The following is a 14,346-nucleotide window of genomic DNA, read 5'->3' as shown; positions in this document are numbered from 1 at the left end:
TTGTACAATGCTGCGAATATACTTACGACACCAAATTGTACACTTAAAATGGTAAATTTTATGTTACATATATTTTACCACCATAAAAATGTAATCAATTATTCTTAACGCAAAAACCCAAGTGGGGGTGGCAAGTAAAACAGAATGCTGAGGAGACCATAGTTAAGGTCTCCAAGTGAGAGCAGGGCCACGTGGAGGCTGGGCAGTCTGACAGCAGTGAAGGGCCTCCGTGTAGGGTGAGAGCTGAGTGAACGGGAGCTGCCCAAGTCACAAGAGTGAAATCCCAGGCACACCCCAGACCGGCAGGCTGGGGTCTCCATACTCGGCGTCCAGGGGCACCAGCTCAGTGAAGCTAGCTCATGGAACTCTGAATTGCCCAGTTAACCAAGTGTTTGCATCATTACGCATTTGCGATTTTAGGTGACCCGTTAAACTCTATTTTTCTCAAACTTAAATTCATTTCATAACCTTTCTAAGCATAGACTTTTCCTTCTGTGAAAGTTGTGAAGCCAGTTACATTATTCTTCTCTAACTTTTCAGTTTTCACTTTAGTATTACCACTGTCATCAGTCCCAGATACTCTAGAGGGTTCTTGTGGGGATTGTCTCTAAGTGCTCTTTGTATTCATCTTGGAGAAATTGTTGTTGTAAAAATGATTCAGTACTGCTTACTTTGTGCAGGATAATAGTTCCTAAGAATATGGAGATTATATTCACATGGATATTTCTTCTTTAGTTTGCTGGGTCCTTGTTTTTTGGGTTTTTAGGGAGCGTGTGTTTTAGCAGACTCCCAACAAGCTTATTTATTTTAAATCATGTCTTTTAAAAAACACTTTCTAATTTATCTTTGTAGATGTTTTCTCCCTTGAACAAGCTATCCATTGAAAGGGTATGTAAAACTCAGATTTACTGTTACTGTGGTCTTCCACTTGTTATATATTGACAGAGTATCATTCTATCTTTGCTTTTGGCATTCGCACTTATTTATATCTAAATCACAGTAGTCATCATCCCATTTTAGTAAAGTAATAAGTAGTGTCAATGTACAAGTTTATGTTTGTATACGTAACAGTAGCTATATAGCAGCTAATACTTACTGGATGCTTATCTACTGTGTATTTGTGGAATGCTGTTTGCTTTACATACATTAGAAGCGTTAAATCCTTACAGTAACTCTTATGTGGTAGATACGTTATCCCCATTTTTCATACAAGAAGTCTGAAGTGTTAGGGTGATTGGTTACTTACCCAAAGTCATACAGCTAGCACATTCCACAGGCAGGTTCTTAACTACCTAACTGAAGGTTAATGAATAGGGAGTTCCCAGAAATCAACCTGGGTTGCCAGTTATCTTAACTGATAGTTAAGCTATATATATATATTTTTTCTTGGTGGTACGCGGGCCTCTCACTGCTGTGGCCTCTCCTGTTGCGGAGCACAGGCTCCCGACGCGCAGGCTCAGCGGCCATGGCCCACGGGCCCAGCCGCTCTGCGGCATTTGGGATGCCCCCGGACCGGGGCACGAACCCATGTCCCCTGCATCGGCAGGCGGACTCTCAACCACTGCGCCACCAGGGAAGCCCTAAGCAATATATTTTTAAGTACTAGTTTCATAATAATAGTAAGTTTGAAATAAATTTATAATGTACACGTAAACCATACTTTAGGAATGAGAACACTATATTGCCTGTGTATTGACACATTAAGCGCTCATCAGAATTTTTGTTGGACATCTATCATGTGCTGTGTCCAGGGGTGATGGAGAGATTTAGAAATATGATCACTGTGCTCAGTGATCCGCATTGTCCTTTTTTTTTTTTTTCAGCCTGTGCCTCTCTTGGACGAACAACCAAAGCAAATGGCATGCCCTCCTTAATTTTAAATCTCAAAATAGATTAAACTCAGGTATTCTCTACTATCTGAGTCTGTTTGGTTCCTGACTTTGTATACTGAAAGAGACCTCATTAGTTAAGTATTTTTGGTCCCTGAGTTTCAGATAGTGAGTAGGAATGAAAGCTTGAATAGCAAAGGAAAACAACCCCGTCTTAAAAAGTTTGTTCAGTTTCCTGAGTTTGGAAGAATTTGGATTGTGAGGGATATATGTATCACGTCTTAAAATAATAAATGGAATGCAGTGGTGATTTAAGACGGTATTTTTATCCCTCTGTCACTGCTCTGCTGTGTACCCTTTGAATATAAAGATACTCCACAAGAATACCTATCCCTCTCTAAAAATAATTTTCACAGAAATTTAGTAACTGGATTATGGTAATATGTTAACGTTCTATTTATGCCGGCTTACATTTATATATATAAGTAGGTGAAATGGCTTCGCACGTCGATAAAAAATGTTGGGTGTGAAAAGAATTAAAGCACCTGATCCACATAATGATGGTACTGCAGTTGTTTAAAGATCAAGTCTGTAATGGATTATGCTAAGACCAATGGCAGGGTGGAGAGCCCTTTTTGGAAATAAGCCTTACTGAGGTGGACCAGTGAATGGTATATGACATTCTGCTAAGATATAATCATTCATTCAGCAAGTCGTGTACCTAATATATTCCAGGCTCTGTGTGAACTCTGTCTGCATGGTGTGTGACCACATGAAAATTAACATCTAGTCAAGTGGTCTGCTCTTGAGAGGCAGTATTTATGGTCTGGAGGCAGGTGGCTTGAATTCGCATTTGTCTCTTCCACTTACTAGCTGGTTGAACTTGGGTGAACTGTTTAACTCTTTGTGCCTCCGTTCCCTCATGTGGTTTATTTAATAAAGGAGAGAAGGAGGAGAAGAGAGAGTTCTAACAGCAACTACCTTGTGGGGTTTTGTGAAGGTTAAGTAAAGAAGTGTATGAAGGGCCTGGAACAGTGCCTAGTATAAGAAATGTTAGTTATTTTTATTATTTTAAGGTGGAGACAGATGGTTAGAAAAAACTACACATTGTGGGGATCTTGGCCTGGTCTGGAAGGGTCAAGAATGACTTTCCTGGGGATGTGACTTGGGCCTGAGAAGTGAAAGATGAACAGTGTTGACTGACTGAATAGGGAAAGAATCTTGGGCTGAGAACAGCAAGTATGGAGGCCGGGAAGGAGCCTGGTCAGAGCAGCGTGAGGACCAGTCCCGGCCAGAAGAGGTGATAGGGGCCCCATCTGGTACAGCCTTGGAAAGCCCTTAGCAGGGTGGTTTTAAGCAAGGAAGAATTTCATCTTAAAGGGATCATCCTGCATGCGTTCCGCAGAATATTTGGAGTGAGGCAGAGTACATGTGGGGAGCACAGCAGGAAGGCTGTTGAAAAGTAAGGTGGTAGTCTGGAGTAAGGTGGAATTTGGATAGAAGTGGGTAGATCAAAACGTCTCTGGGACGTCGGATAATCGTGACTTCACGTTTTATTGGAGGTGAAGGATGAGGGAGAGTAACTGCCAATGAGGACTCCCAAGATATCAGACAGAAGATACATACGTTGCGGGTGAGTCCAGAGAGTAGAGGGAATGTTCTAAAAAGAGACTGAGGATGTACTGTATTTTGCTGATAATACTGAGGAAGTTGAGAGCAGTGGTTCTCAAGGTGTGGTCCCTGGACCAGCAGCCTGAGCATCACCTGGGCACTTGTTAGAAATATGAATGATCAAGTCCTGCCCTAGACGTACTGAGTCAGAAACCCTGGATGTGAGGCCCTCCGGTCTGTGGTTTTTTGTTTTTTTTTCTGCGGTACGCGGGCCTCTCACTGTTGTGGCCTCTCACTGCTGGGGCCTCTCCCGTTGTGGAGCACAGGCTCCGGACGCGCAGGCTCAGCGGCCATGGCTCACGGGCCCAGCCGCTCCGCGGCATGTGGGATTTTCCCGGACCGGGGCACGAACCCGTGTTCCCTGCATCTGCAGGCGGACTCTCAACCACCGCGCCACCAGGGAATCCCCGGTCTGTGTTTTAACAGGCCCTCCGGTGATTTAAAGTTTGAGAACACCGTTCTTAGAGGAACAGTGGAACGGTCTAGGAAGAGGGACGAGTGAATGTTAGAGCTCAGAACCTGATTGCTTTTGCGCAATGAACTTTTGAGCAGGGGTCAGCAAACTATAGCCAGTAGGCCAAATCTGGTCCACTGCCAGTTTTGGTATAGTCCAGAACCTAAGAATGGCCTTGTTGGTTTCCGTTGTTTAAACGAGCACCGAGGAAACTTGGGAAGTAGGATTCCTCAACACCGTCTGTTTTTTTCCAAAATAGTCGTGATGTTTTGGAATGTCTGATCTCACTGTCTTGGTATTTCTGCTCTGTCCAGCTTTGGAGATGGATGGCATTTCACCAGGAACCTCAGAATTCTCCTGTCTTAGGAGAGACAGGATCGTGACAACTTCAGATTGGAAAAGTTTAGAAGACAAATTTTACTTTTTCCCTGTACATTCATGGAGAACTTGGTATAGTGATGTATATTAAAGGGATATATGCTGAAGTGAACATTTTCAGCTCACCTCTGTATTGTCAAAGTGGCATTTTACTAGGTTTATTTTTTATTTCTTTGTCAGTAGAGTTAGTCTTCTGAAAACTATTAGAAATGCCGTCTTTCTGTGAAGAGATTTCAAGAAATTCTAGAGGCGAAGTGTTTCATAGCCAACGCCTTAACGTTGATGATGCGTCTTATTTCTTTAAAATGGTCTGGATTTAAACCTTGAAATCAAGTCTCAGAAACACAAACTTCATATTAAATACTTTATTAAGTATTAGTGTAATTATGAGAAAACTAGTAGAATACACACTTTTTCTTCTTAGATAAAAATTAAAACTGTATATGATGAACTTGGAAGTAAAATGAAAATTAAAAATTTAACGTGTAAAAACCAATTCAAATTACTTACAAAACCGTGTGCACAACTCAGTTTTCTTCTCCTGCCAAGCAGTACCTTTCCGTGATAATTTACGGTTCACTGTTTGCATTATGCAATATATTTATTTACGTTAACATGTTGCTAGTGTGAAAGTGGAGGAAAAAAAATACTGGACAGACGATTTCCGGACTCTTTCTCACTTTGCTGCAGTACTTGCATCCTTCTTTGGCACTTGAGTTGAGAATTACACTCCTTCCTCTACTGCAGGGCAGGTCGCTTTCAATTACCCCCTTCTCTTGAACATTCTCATACTTTGGAGCGTGAAAAAGGCCACATATTTCTGTCTGAACCATTGCCATTCCATCGATAAAACAAAATGCTGCTGGTAGGGTTTATGAAGCCCCGCTAACGTAGTTTTGCAGAGATTCTGAGCTTATATTTTGCAAAATAGATTTGCCAGAATACCAAAGTCGGGAAATCATGTTTCTGTTAGAAGAAAACATAAACATTCCTACAGATCAGAATTCTCGACTGATCTCTTTGCCTAATAAACCACATGTTGTCATAACAGAAAACAGACAAAAAGGAATGAAGTGGGCCGTTTAATTTATAGATGAGGAAAAATAATAGTGGATGAGTTGACGTGTCGTGTGGATAGGAGCCTATGGCCAGCAGCTCACTCTTAGAGTTCATCCTGAGACGTGCAAGTGGACATACGTATCCATGTGAATGTGGGTGTGCGTATGTATGTGTAAATCTGAAACCCCGCTTTCATGATGCCATGCCTTTCAGTACTGCAGTTAGGTACGAGAATTCACTTACTGGCCACTTATATAGAAAACCACGTTCCCTATCAAACTCTAGTAACCTTTAAAGCCTCAAATTCATTTTTTCCAGCCTCAGATTTCCTTCCCTCTCTCCCTCCCTCCTTTCATCCGCTCCTTCTTCTCTCCCTCCTTCCTTCCTGCTTCTGCTAGTGCTTAGGACTAGTTCTGGGTGCAGGAGATACAGCCGTGAACAAGTCTGTGTTCTCATTCAATTTGCAGTCTAGTGTGGCGAGACAGATAGTAATCAAACACAAAGTGAATAAGAAGATATCAGAAGGGAACACATGCTCTGCAGACAAGTAAAACCTGGGGTTCTGCTGGAGAATGAGTGGTGTTCCCTTAGAGTGGATGGCTAGGGAGGTCCTCTCCCAGGAGGGGATAGTTAAGCTGTGCCCTGGTTGTCATAGAAGGAATCATCATGTTAATATCTTTGGGAAGGACATTCTAGGTGGAGAGACCAGTGCAGAGACCCTAGGGCAGGAATCAGGTAACAGAAAGAAGACTGGGTGGCTGCAGTATGGTGAAAAGTGGTGAAAAGATGAGCCCGGGGCAGCAAGCAAACGCTTTGTAGGCTAGGGAAGAAGTATGGATGAAATAATCAAAACAACAATAATAGTAGCGGCCACTGTTTATTGATTCACTTTACTCTGTGCCAGGTACTCTGCTTGGCATATTACCATCTATGATCCAATTTAAGTCTCGAAATTCTATGAGATAAATATTGTCATCCCCATTTTTCAGATGAGGAAACTGAGGCTGCAGAGTCCATTTACTTAAGATCACATTATCTATGAAGTGGAAACAGTGGGATTTTATTTGCACCCTGGTCAAGTGTGATGCAAAGCTGGTGCTCTCAACTGCCATGCTGTAGGGAATCTGTACAGTTCTTAATTTTCACCTCCTGTCCCCTTTATCCCTCAAAAATTTTTCTTATTCAGTTATGCAGGTGCTGGGGCATAGCCAGAGAAGCCCATTATATTCCACTGAAACTGGTTTCCAGTCTTCTTTGTATTTTCTTTCTCCCATTTGTCACTCTAGGCCCCTTCCTTGGTAACTCACACTGTCTTTATTGGCAAAGAATATAAACTTAGAATAAGAGGAGGGTGTTAACGCAGCTGCTTCCAAGCAATGTCAGCCCCAGGACAGAGTTCCTGCTTGGTAATCACCGGTACTTCCAAATGAAGTACGCCAACAATTGGGTAAAAAACCATTTCAGCCAGAACGATTTTCAGATTTTCTAGTTTCGCTAAAAATTAGTGGGTACTCCTTAAAAAATGAGTACTAGGTAAGGATCAGGATTGATAATGTTTAGAAAATGTTTTAAGAACTTTAATCCAGGAGCTGATATTTTGTATTTCAGAAAACGTTCGTTATTTTAGGTACAATGTCCTGAAGATTTTCAACCGTCTTTAGTTTGGATATTCTTTGCAGGGAAAAAAAAAAAACTATATATATATATATATATATATATATATATCCTTTTATTAAATACAGAATAGAAAAAATAATTTTATCTGACATTTGTCTCTAGGCATATAGCTGAGGTGTCATTAGAATTACAATATATGAAATAAAGTTAGTATTCTAGTCATGTGCTTTTAAATGGGCATATATTAGCAGTAGCACAAAGGCTCGTTTTGATTTCAGTAACTCTCCGGAATATCTGCCATCTGATCCAGCACGAGACCCGTAGCGGTTGTGACACTCAGTTGAAGCTCAGAGTGAGCCCGTGGCCTTAATCTGATGCCTGTTTGGACACTAACCCTGGGTGTGGTTGAGCCCCGCCGGAGTACAACCACAGCCCAGCCATCCTTGACCTGCCTCAAGCTTGACGGGCTAAAGGCGCCTGAGGGAAAGGGTCCGTGGTGGCCACAGGTGCAAACTGGATGTGTGTTTCAGAAAGTGAGTGGCAGTGGCAGGCTGGTTTGCTGGGAGGTACTGGAGCTTGCTTTGTAAAGGCTTTATACTTACTCAGAATTAAATTAACAAAAGTTCTTTCATAAAATTGGGCAAAGATTACCAAAAAAAAACTTCATGAAACTGAAACGAATGTAACTTCTTGAATAGATGTAATTACTTTTGTATAGTTATCTCTTAACTTGCCCTCTGCAGTGCTTGATCTGAGCATTCAGAGAAATACCCAGAGGCAGGACTTCGTGGACGTTGCAGTGACTGTCAGAAGCAGGTGGACACTGCACATCTTTCAAACATCTGCAGTTTCGCTTTTCTGGAATCTAGTAAAATGAGTCTTGTGCCATTCATTGCCAAGGCCTAATTTTAAAATCCAACCTTGTGTTTTGTTCAGTTGTTTGTGGATTGTGGATGTCAAGTGATACAACAGTGCATTGAAAAGTTCTTTGTTCACTCGAAACACACACATTCAGCTTCCCATGGAGTAACCCTGCAGCCACATAACAGGGCTCTGTCATCAGCCTGTTAAATCCTCAGAGTAATTATGTGTGATGAATGCCATAGTAGGGTAGTAGTGACTTTAAAGATAAGCCAAGAGAACAGACAAAAAGCACTCTCTGCTTACACCAAGGGGAGAATCAGCTGTGTCAGTGACCAGACAGCGGACCACTGGTGGTCTCTCATGATTGCTTCTCTGTGTATCTCTTTCTTCCTGCCTCTCTCCCCACTGTCCCGTTTTCTCTGCAGTCCTGTGCAGGGACTGGGTGCAAAGTACTACTGATTGTATTTCAGAAACAGAACCTCTGCCCCTAATCTCTTGATTGCCCTCCCTTGACATTACTTTCTAAGAAAATGGTGTTGGATTACACAAACACACACACACATGCGTGCAAGCACACACAAATACATTTATTTCTAAACTCAGTAGTAATGAAATTCTGCATGTCGGAATATCATAGGAGGAATATCTGTATTGGTATGTCTCGAACATCGGCTTTTTATGTGAGTGCAGTAAGATTCGCTGCCAATATTTAATCTCTTCTTCCCCCCCCCCCCCCCACATAACTCTGCATTGATCAAAAATAAATGCCCAAATCAGTGGAGTGTTTCTGTAACGGGTAGGAATTACCTTAGACTTACTACCCATAACCCACAGGCTTATCATCATTTTTTAGCACATAGACCAATTGTTCCTGCATTGAGCTGTGAGTTTTCCTTGTCATTTGATGAATAGATCACTTGAACGACTATTAGAAATATTGCATTTGGAATTGAACAAGCAAAGGGTTAAAACTGTCTGCTGGTTTTCTTATTTTTAATTCTGTTTTACGAGTGTGTTCATAGCAGTCCCACGTACCTTGTTTCGCAAAGATATTTTGTTTTTTAAGTCAGCATTTTTGGCAGTTTAAGAAGCACGATTTTTCTGCTCTGTGTTTAAGATAATTGCCAACTTCAGCTTTCAAATATTTGTCAGGCCTAATATGTCTGTGCTCCACACTCCTTTGGCAACAGGCAGAGAGGCTTTGCCTATAAATTTTCTTCGGTTTTCTGCACTGTCAAATTATATTTTATTGTGTCTATATTGAGTCCAAGGGAATTGGAGATACGAGTAGTTTACCACAGTCTGTGTCCCACTCTTCTCAGCCACTTTGTTAGTATTAGGAAATTTGGCTTGTATACTTTGACTCAGGTATTTAGGTGTTTCTCTGATGTGAAATAAAGTGTGGACGAAGTTGATGCTGCTTATACTCAGTGCATTTTTGAGAAATACAGCAATAGATTTCTCTACGACATCCTTGGGTTTGTTTTCCTTTAAAAATTTTATAGATGGGAAGTCATATGGTAGAGTATAACGTGGTACACAGATTCAGGTTTGAATTCCAAATCTTTTTGCTTCGTAAACTTGGGCAGGGCATCCAACTCTCTGAGCCTTTGCATCCTTTTTTTAAAGCGTGAATGATACACCTCCCTCACTGAGCTGTAAGAATGAAAAACAGGGCTATGTAAAACATCCAACACTGTGTCTGGTGCCTTTCTTTAGCCCTGAAGTCCCAGCTCTCCTTAGTGGCGGGTATCAGTCAAAAGTCCGGTCCTCTGACACACAGAAATGGTTTTTCAATCACAGCACGTTGTTAGTTTTTATTTTTGTTTTTTTTTTTTTTTGCGGTACGCGGGCCCTCTCACTGTTGTGGCCTCTCCCGTTGCGGAGCACAGGCTCCGGACGCGCAGGCTCAGCGGCCATGGCTCACGGGCCCAGCCACTCCGCAGCACGTGGGATCTTCCCGGACCGGGGCACGAACTCGTGTCCCCTGCATCGGCAGGCGGACTCTCAACCACTGCGCCACCAGGGAAGCCCGCGTTGTTAGTTTTTACCAGCGAGGAGGAAGTCTGGGTCCTGGCAGATGGTTATGCAGAGTTACGACTTTTTCAGCTGGTTTTCCCCTGTAAAATTCTGTTCAGGACTTTCCTCAAGAATTCTAAACGTCAGTAATAGTTGAAAGGCAGCAGAGGCGTTGAGAGCCGTGCAGGCTGTCGGCTGGCTGGCAGTCTCGGTAACAGGCCATTCACTGAGGTGGGGAGCAGAGGAGGAGCATGAAGCAGGTCTGAGCGAGACTGAGGTGGCTTTTAACTTTACTTAGAAACACTTCTAGTTCCCAATATTACTCATTTCAGGTATTTGTAAATTTGCATGATCTGTCATGTGGAGACACCCTTTTATCCCCGACTCAAGTATAGATCACAATAACAGAAATTCATGGCAGTGCTGATGTCACTGAGAAGAACTGACTGTTTATTGAGTTTTCCATAACTGGTGCCATGTTAAAATCTCAGCGTCTTTAATGACACTTTTCTCCATGAAGATCATCTTAGTAAGAATCTGAATGTATGTTTGTTTAAAAAATGAATAAAGACAGTAACTTGAGTATAAAACAGGGTCACTTAGAAGTTTTATATCAGCTGCCTGAAGGTGGTACCAAAAAGTAAAAGCCAGTGTTAGTCTGTCCAAGGTCATGCCGTTCATAAAGATTTGGCAATGTAGAGAACAGTATAGAGATTCCTTAAGAAACTAAAAGTGGAGCTACCATGTGACCCAGCAATCCCACTCCTGGGCATATATGCAGCGAAAACCATGGTTCGAAAGGATACGTGCACCCCAATGTTCATTGCAGCACAGTTTACAGTAGCCAAGACATGGAAGCAACCTAAACGTCCATCGACAGAGGCATGGATAAAGAAGATGTGGTACATATATACAGTGGAATACTACTCAGCCATAAAAAGGAACGAAATAATGGCATTTGCAGCAACATGGATGGACCTGGAGATTATCATACTAAGTGAAGTCAGTCAGACAAAGAAAGACAAATATCACACGATATCACCATATGCAGAATCTAAAAACAAAAAAAATGATACAAAGGAACTTATTTACAAAACAGAAACAGACTCACAGACATACAGAACAAATTTAGGATTACCGGGGGGGAAGGCCGGGGGGAGGGATAGTTAGGGAGTTTGGGATTGACATGTACACACTGCTATATTTAAAATAGGTAACCGACAAGGACCTGCTGTGTAGCACAGGGAACGCTGCTTAATATTCTGTAATGACCTAAATAGGAAAAGAATTTGGAAAAGAATGGATATATGTATATGTATAACTGAATCACCTTGCTGTACACCTGAAACTAACACCACATTGTTAATCAACTATGCTCCAATATAAAAATAAAAATTAAAAAGAAAGATTTGCCAATGTGTTTTCCGGTTTTCTTCTTCCGTCTTTTGCTGCCTGCCTTTTTTGATTCCCTTTTTTGTTTCTTCCTTTTTTTGTAGAAATGAGGCAGCATACTGCAAAGGCCAGGTCGGGCCCTAGGTTCAGATCCTGGCTCTGTCACTTACTACTTGTCTGATCTCAGAATGCTCTGTTTAACTCTCTGAGCAAGCTTCCATTTCCATATCTGTTAAAATGGAGAGAACAATGCCTGATTTATGAGGTTATTGGGAAAAATGAGAAGACAGATTTCAAGGGCACATTTAGTAAGCAGGAGTTTTTTATATTGTTATCATTAGGCATCCAGTTGAAACTACAGAGTGACAAATTTGATGATTTGTAAAAAAGCTCAAACAAATCTGATGATTTATGGGTTGCTAAATAAAAGATTTTGGTTAAAGAGGAGATTGAAACTAACAGTTAAAATGAGTTTCCTAAAAATTATCCCCGAGGTTATCCGTGCTAATAACCCTGTCTTCCGAGACCATGATAATTGAGTTGACTGTAAGAAAGAGGGGCTGACGAAGCAGTTCTCCTGCTAACTTAAAGAAAATGTGTGTGCCCAGAGGCAGGCGTGTCCAGCCTAGTTAGACAAAGTACTTTAAAATCCAGCCAGCAGTACTTGAGACTTCCCTGGTGATGAATTGCCTGCCAAACTCTGCCACCGAGCATTCAATTTAATTCACTTATCCGTCTTGGCATATAGCTTCCTTATAAAGCCAGGGCCCTCACAGGGGGAGAAAGGTCGGCCGGAAAGCCCATTCCAAATCTTAAAGCGACCATACTTAGTGATATTTTGAATTCATGGGCTGTTTTCTTCCCAAACTCCCCAATTGTTTTGGACACATATATTTCTTCAGTTTCACGTGCTAAAGACATTCTCCAAAGGATGTCGTCAGGATGGCATATTCTTTCTTTTTCTCACGAGAGCCCTGACTTTCAGAACGGCCCAAAAAAGAGGACTTGCCACTATGCAAGTGGATGTCAAGCCCCTTCATACCCTCCTTCTCTCCCTCCCTCCTGGAGCCTGTATCCAAAACTAACCTGTCCTGTTTCTTCTCTTCTTGTTTGGGAAGGAAGTTTAAAGCCCCAGGTGAGATCTGAGACAACCTGGCATCATGGAATCAGCCCTAGTTGTCTACATGTCTGTTCTTTGGTTCTGTGACTATAGCTAGGATCTCAGTGTCCACAGATGTCAAATTATGTCTTAACATTTTGATGTCTTGATTAGCTGGAGGGCTCTTTTTGTAAAATTTTAAACTTGTAATTGTGAAAATGTCCAAACATACGCAAAAGTAGGGAGTGAAACCCCAGGTGCCTAGCAGCTTCCGCTACCGTCAACATTTGCTGGACTATTTCATCTCTCTCCTGCACCTCTCCCACTTTTTATGGTTTGGGGTTTTTTTCTGTGTGGAGTATTTTGAAGAAAATGCCAGTCCTCGTTTGATTACACTCCTAAGTTTCATTATACATCCCACGGAAAACCGAAAACATTCAAGTCTTTTGCCTATGCCTCTCTTCCCTCCCCCCACCCAACCCCAGGAAAGAATTACCAATAGTACAGAAATGTAAACATTTCTGTTTTCCAAAGATTTCTGATTTTAAAATCTTGCTTCAGCAATTCTTTCTTTCATTCGTTCTTTCTTTTATCCGCCCTTCCTTCCTTCCTTCCTTCCTTCCTTCCTTCCTTCCTTCCATCCTTCCTTCTTTCCTTCCTTCCTTCCTTCCTTCCTCCCTCCCTCCCTCCCTCCCTCCCTTCCTTCCTTCTCTTATGCATGAGGGATCTAGTTCCCTGACCAGGGATCGAACCTGGGCCCTCTGCCTTGGGAATGCAGAGTCTTAACCACTGGACCATCAGGGAAGTCCCAGCAATTTTTGTGTGTGTGTTTTTTTTTTGGTTTTTTTTTGCGGTACGCGGGCCTCTCACTGTTGTGGCCTCTCCTGTTGTGGAGCACAGGCTCCAGACGCGCAGGCTGAGTGGCCATGGCTCACGGGCCCAGCTGCTCCGTGGCATGTGGGATCTTCCTGGACCAGGACACGAACCTGTGTCCCCTGCATCGGCAGGCGGATTCTCAACCACTGCGCCACCAGGGAAGCCCCCCAGCAATTTTTAATGTGAAGTTTATAGAACCCTGGGTGGGTATGGGAACCTTTAGAAATTAATACAGCTATTTGTATGTTTGTGTATGTGTAGTTTGGTTTGGTTTGGTTTGGTCTGGTGGGGAGATCAAGTGATATCTTTTGTTAAAGTTTTGAAGGAGTCCCTGGCTGGGAGATTTTGAGCCTGAGTAGAGAATGTATAGATGAGGTCTCACCTGATCCTGAGGCCTTGCGTAAGTGGAAGCACTCTTTGTACAGTCGAACCTTGAGAAAGAATCTATTAAAATACACTAGCACAGCATGATGGTGTCTTTGTAACATAACACTGAGCTAATTCTGCTTACAATTCCGTATTTAGTGAGGCAGAGCCATTTAGGAAAAGACTATAAATAAATGCTGTCCACACATTTTTGGGAAAGGGTTATCTAAAGCTAGATAGGATATATATTTGTGGCCTCAAGATCGAGTTATCAGTCTCCTCCAGTGTCTGTAAAGAAATACAGCTTTTCTCTTTCTTTGTACTAATAAAATGTTTTCAAGAGAAGGCCATTTAGGGCTTCCCTGGTGGCGCAGTGGTTGAGAGTCCGCCTGCCGATGCAGGGGACACGGGTTCGTGTCCTGGTCCGGGAAGATCCCACATGCCGCGGAGCGGCTGGGCCCGTGAGCCATGGCCGCTGAGCCTGCGCATCCGGAGCCTGTGCTCTGCAGTGGGAGAGGCCACAACAGTGAGAGGCCCGCGTACCGCAAAACAAAAAAAAAAAAAAAAAAGGAGAGAGAGAAGGCCATCATTTAGTATTGATTTGGGTTAGATACCTTATTCGTCAAAAAATAGATATAATTTATTTGGAAAAATCATTCCATCTGGGTCACACTGGACATCTAAATCTTTAAATAATACACATGCTGCTCCTTTGGTCCTGC

General features: G+C 42.3%; 1 protein-coding gene and 1 non-coding gene across 3 annotated transcripts in view; one reads left to right on the top strand and one right to left on the bottom strand.

Annotated features, from left to right (window-relative positions):
* The window catches only part of LOC116753107 (ubiquitin-conjugating enzyme E2 E2), a 353,959-nt gene that overhangs the window by 162,457 nt on the left and 177,156 nt on the right, over positions 1–14,346 (top strand). The gene's annotated exons all lie outside the window — the stretch shown is intronic.
* On the bottom strand, positions 13,114–13,186 carry TRNAG-CCC. The gene has a single exon. It is a non-coding gene; the product is annotated as a tRNA-Gly (tRNA).

Source organism: Phocoena sinus, chromosome 4 (assembly GCF_008692025.1).
Source record: "Phocoena sinus isolate mPhoSin1 chromosome 4, mPhoSin1.pri, whole genome shotgun sequence".
In the NCBI taxonomy this organism is placed as follows: Eukaryota; Metazoa; Chordata; class Mammalia; order Artiodactyla; family Phocoenidae; genus Phocoena; species Phocoena sinus.
Note: the sequence above shows the minus strand (reverse complement) of the source record. Positions and strands in the feature narration are given on the sequence as shown.